Here is a 6,169-nt window from a genome sequence, read left to right on the forward strand (position 1 = left end):
TTCTAAAATAAATAACTTTTCAAATGCTGTCCTTTACGAGTTTATATTTTTCTGTTCCTGAAGTTATTAAAGCTTAAAATGCATAAGATTTTGGAGACATCCTGTAGTGGTCTGAGGCATGGTTTATTTATATATCCTTCAATCATCAGAAAGAGAAGAGAAGCCTCAGACTCTAGCTATGATATTGATTTGATTTCCTTCTCTTGGGATTAGGTGTGATAATTTTCTATAACTGGGTCAAGCCAGGTGGCCTGACAGTGAGGGCCCAGGTCAGAAGATTGGATTAAGCACTTGAATTAGATAATTTCTTTTTTTTCCTAATAATATATGACACTTTATTTTTCCCCAATTAACTTAAAACATTTTAATATTACTTTAAAAGTTCTGAGTTCCTAATTTTCCTCTCTTCTTCCCCTCCTCCCTTCCTGAGATGGTAAGCGATCAGATATAGGTTATACATGTGCAATCATGTAAAACATTTATGTATTAGTCATTTTGTACAAGAAGACTCAAATAGAAGAAAAAATGAAAGAAAGTGAAAAATAGTCTGCTTCAGTCTTTATTCAAACAATATCAGTTCTTTCTCCGCAGATAGTATGCTTCATCATTCGTCATTTGGTATTGTCTTGGATCACTGTATGGCTGAGAACAATTAAGTCATTCACAGTTCTTCATCATACAGTATTGCTATTACAGTGTACAACATTCTCCTGGTTCTGCTCACTTCACTATACATCAATTCATGTAAATCTTTCTATTTTTTTCTGAATTCATCCTGCTTATCATTTCTTATAACACAATAATATTGCATCACAATCATATACCACAATTTGTTTAGCCATTCCACAATTTGATGGGCATCCCTTCTATTTCCAATTCTTAGCCACTACAAAAAGAGCTGCTACAAATATTTTTGTCCAAATAGGTTCTTTTCCCTTTTTTATAAAATGTCTTTGGGATATAGGCCTAGCAGTGGTATTGCTGAATCAAAGGGAATGCAGTTTTATAGCCCTTTGGGCATAGTTTCAAATTGTTCTCCAGAATGGATACATCATAAACTAGATGATTTCTAAGGTTCCTTCAACCTCTGTTCTACAGTCTCTGATTCTTTTAACCTAAATTCCAAAACAAAAAGAAAGGAGAGTTCTAATTTAGACACAACTGGATAGAAGATGTATGTTGGTTTTTTTCCCCTGAAGGCAAAGTGGTAAGGCCAAGACAGAGACAGAGTTAAATGGGGAAAAGGGAATTTTATCCAGAATCTTGTGACAGCTTTCTTTAGGGAATATCTTTAGGGAAGATTCTTCAACTGTCATTGAATAATTCTGTCTTCTTTCTGTAACTCTGACTTATTTTTAAGACTACTTCTTTTAGGGGCATCTAGGTGGAACAGTGAATAGAGTATCAGCCCTGAAGTCAGGAGGACCTGAGTTCAAAACAAACCTCAGACACTTGACACTTAAACTAGCTGTGTGACCTTGGGCAAGTCACAAACCCAATTACCTTGCCTTCCCCCCTCCAAAAAAAAAAAAAGAAAAACTACTTCCTTTAGCTAATAATTAAGATTTAAAAACTCTTCAAACCCTGTCATGTTTTGAGCTACAATGGTAAAAGTCAGAGGAATTAAATGAAAATGGAGTGCCTTGAAGGCCAGGAGCAGATTGGTAGAAACACAGAAAAAGCCACATCAAAATAGGTTATGGGCATCAGGTCCCATGATCACTGACTACAAGGTTCCTTCACCTTCTGAATCAGATATGCCTGGGACAATAGGAAAGGGCTCAAAAGTCACTGTTGGGATTGTAACAAACACAAACATTCTCTAAGCCTTTTAATGTTCTCTGTGCCCATAAACTCAGCCAACTTTCAGCCCAGCCTGATTCATGAGACTTTTTCTAAGGTCATATAAAACATGCAAGGAAACACAAAAACAGAAACACAGTGAAAACCACTCAGGCCACACTCCCATGGCTATGTTGCTGTGTAGCACACAGGGGTTTTACCTGTTTCTCTTGGTCTCCCTCTTATCAATACAATGAGGGGTATAGTCATATTATAATGGCCAGCACCATGGTCTAAGTACTTCCTAGTCTTTTCTGCTGTCTTTAGGTGGCCTCAAAGTGGGACTGAAGCACCTGGCCTCATTCGAGCAGCTGCTCTCATTGGAAACACCTACTATCTTTCTTTTCTGCGAGTATACCCACCCTGTCTCACTAATCATGGTAACTCTGGAAGTCCCAGCAAGTTGAGTAGAAAGGTGAAAAAAAGTACAGAAAAGCAGTAGACAATAATCCTAAAGTGGGCTTTGTACCTGATTAATCTCATTTCTTACCTATAGTCCCATTTTTTGATAGAGGTAAGGGTGAAAGCTATGTTGAGGCCCCCATCCCCTAGACATCAAGGAAAAGGAGGAAAATGTGAATTGTACCACCACCACAATCATTATGGAAACCTTTAGTCTTGTCCATTATGCCCCCTGATAGATTGTAAACTTCCTGAGGATAGGTACTATTTCATTTTCTTCTTTGTACACCTAGCATCTAACACAATGCCTGGCACAGAGAAGGAACTTAGTAAAGGCATCTCAACTAATAAATTGATTTGCCTGGGGCAAGACTGGACAAGATGGTTCTGTGGCCAAAGGGCACAGAATCTGAAGGCACCAAAGAACAGTCCAGGCCAGAACAGACCCTACTTTGATTAGTCATGGGCTATATCAATTCATCAATGAACAGAGTGTACATACCAACCGTCCTTTCAGGAGTTTGGCCTGAGCCCAGGGAATAGGTTAGGACTAGCAAGGGGGTAGCCTGGGAGGAGGGGGCACTCTGAGGCACCAGAAAGAGTCCAGGATGAGGAGTCAGGCAGTCTGGGTTCAACTCTTGGCTCTGTTGTTAACTTCTCTATGAACTTGAATGGGAATAAAATTACATCTGAATTTCAATAGAATCGGTTCCCTTTATAATCCTTTATATTTTATCTTATGCATTTAAAAACATTATTCTGAAAAGGGGTCCATAGGTTTGGCCAGACTATCAAAGGGGTCCATGTCAAAAAAAGAAGCCTGATGAAAACTTAGGGGCTAATGTCCCTTCCAGCTCCTTCCTTTTATGGGTGATGGCTTAAGATCTTTTCCAGCCTTGACATTCTTTAGTTCTGCAATTCTAATTTGGCATAAGGGTGTTGAACATCTCAAATTAGATGTCCTATAGATTTCTCAAACTCAACACATCCAAACCAGACAGCATGTCTCTTCATCTTTTCCCCAAAACCTTTCCCTCCTCTGAATATCCTTATTAATGTTTCAGGGACTGCTGTCATCCCAGGCTCACACACTCAGTGCCGTCCTCGACTCATCTCACTCACCTCACATACAACAAGTCCAGTCTTGTTTCTGCTTTTATGACTTCTCTCATTTATGTCCCCTTTTCTCTACTCCTATAGTCCCCACCCTGGTGTAGACTCCTCACACAAGACTCTCCATCTCCTGACTCTATGCATTTTCACTATCTGTTCCCTCATGCTTGCCATTCTCTCCTTCCTCACCTCTACTTCTTGATTCCCTGGCTTCCTTCAAGTCCCAGCTAAAATCCCACCCTCTTCAAGAATCCATCACCCTTAATGTTAGTGCTCCCCCTCCGAGGTTGTTAGCTCCACTTCATGCTATCTATATCTTGTTTGTACATAGTCATTTGCATATTGTCTCCCCCATTTGACTGTCATGTCAGCTCCTGGAGGACAAGGACTGTTCTGGCCTTTCTTTGTATCCTCTATGGTTGGCAGAGTACCTGGCATGTAGTAGGGGCTTAATAAATATTCATTGACTTGATTTGAAAAGGAGTTTTATAAATAGGAAGAATCGCTAGATTTTCATCTAGCTCATGCCCATTAACCATGGCTATTTCCTTAAGGGTATATCCAGGGTGCTATTCTCTCCTTCCTCCATACTGACTTGTTCAGTGACCATATTAGCTCACATGGGTTCAATGATCATTTCTACGTAATGATTACCAGATTTGTATACCTGTGTCTAACTTCTCTTCTGAGTTCTTGTCTCAAATTATCAGCTAGAACTAGGTGTTCTATAGGCATCTCAAACTTGACATATTCAAAACAGACCCCCAACCTTTCCTTTCTAAACTTCTCTCTTACAATTGTGGACACTCCAATCACCCAGGCTCACAAGTTCCTTGTCATCCTTGACTCCTTATTCATTGGATTCTCACAAATCCAATTTATTGCTAACTCTTGTTTCTTACCTTCTATCTTTGCAATATCTTTCATTAATGTCCCCTTCTTTCTATTTACACAGTCACCACCCTGGTGCAAGACTTCATCACCTTATACATAGACTATTGCAATGGTAGGTTTCCTTGTCTTAAGTATCTCCCCACTATAATCCATCCTCCATTCAACTGCTAGGATTATTTCCAAAAAATGTGGTTTGACCATGTGACCCTTCTCAATAAATTCTAGTGGCTCCCTATTACCTCCAGGAATAAATATAAAATTCTTTATTTGACTTTTAAAGCTCCACACAACTTGTCCCTTTATTACCTGTCTATTCTTTTTACACTTTATTCCCTTCCACATACTCTATAATTCAATGGCACTGACTTTTTTTTGCTGATCCTTAAAGAGGACACTCTCTCCCATTTATCTCCATGTCTTTACATTGGCTGTTATCCACCTAGAATGTTCTCCCTCCTTATCTCTGCCTCCTAGTGTCTCTGACTCCTTCTATGACTCATTTCAAATCCTAACTTCTCTAGGATTTTCCGTATCCACCCTGACTTTGTTCCCTTCATTCTTAATGCCTTTCCTCTAATATTACCTTTACCTTTCAACTACATATATCTTGTATGTATCTAGTTATTTACATAGTCTCTCCCATTAGAATATAAGCTTCTTGAGGGAAGGAACTGGCTTTTTGCCTTTTTTTTCATCCTTGGCCCAATGCACAGTGCCTTGCATAAAGTAGGTGCTTAACAAATGTTTGTTGACTGATAAAATGATACAGAGTAAAGAAAACAGAAAAGAACAAAAAATGCACAGTAATCATAAATAAGTATAGGTACCTATAAGTAGCAACAAAACTCATGTTGGTACCACTTTGTATAAATTATATACACTATTTTTGTTCCTTTCAACAATAAGTAAATAAGAGAAGTATATGGTTACTTTAAAAATAATTTACAATTACTTTTTCATATTATGTAGTTTTGTCATTTTAACTATCTCTTGTTCTTGTTTCTATATTTGAGTGATCATGCATGCTATAAGGTACATACATGTTCACACACAGGTATCACAGGTAATTCATGTCTAAAATAGTTTCTCAGAGTACAATATCTTCACAAGTCACCAGGAGACATTCCAAGCTCAAGCTCTTCCAACTCATTTCCAAAGTGTCTATGTGAGCCTTGTCTAGGTTACTATTTTGAGCAGTTTGCTCACTAACAAGTGACTATGCTCAGATCACAGCCCCACTAGTTGTTTTTCCATGATTTCTGCCAAAGATATAAGTATTCCAATATTAATTCACAACTTAATTTCTTCCCCAACTTTCTGTGACCTGAAAGAATTACTCAAATGTAGTTTTGTACATTTTTGTACATTGACTTGATTTGAAAAGGAGTTTTATAAATAGGAAGAATTGCTAGATTTTCATCTAGCTCGTGTCCATTAACCATGGCTGTTTCCTTAAGGGTCTATCCAGGACATTATTCTCTCCTCCCTCCATACTGACTTGTTCAGTGACCATATTAGGTCACATGGGTTCAATGATCATTTCTACATAATGATTACCAGATTTGTACACCTGTGTCTAACTTCTCTTCTGAGTTCCTGTCTCAAATTATCAACTAGAACTAGGTGCTCCATAGACATCTCAAACTTGACATATTCAAAACAGACCCCCAACCCTTCCTTTCTAAAATTTCTAAACTGAGTAAAAATAATTACTCAAATTACATGGTAGATTCACTTGACCACAGTGAAAATGAAATTAACAAGGTCAGCTTTAAAACTATGGAATGGTGGTCAACACAGTGAGATCTGAAATCTCCACTTCCTTTACCCAGCCTTCTACACTTGGCACAACCCAGGCACACCCAAAGGCTGTATGGAGAAAGAATGATCCATCTTTCTTGTGACTAGCTACAGGCTA

The sequence above is a fragment of the Petaurus breviceps genome, unplaced genomic scaffold (assembly GCF_028583685.1).
Source record: "Petaurus breviceps papuanus isolate PSGF00001 unplaced genomic scaffold, PetGlider_PUasm1.0 90281, whole genome shotgun sequence".
Taxonomy (NCBI): Eukaryota; Metazoa; Chordata; class Mammalia; order Diprotodontia; family Petauridae; genus Petaurus; species Petaurus breviceps.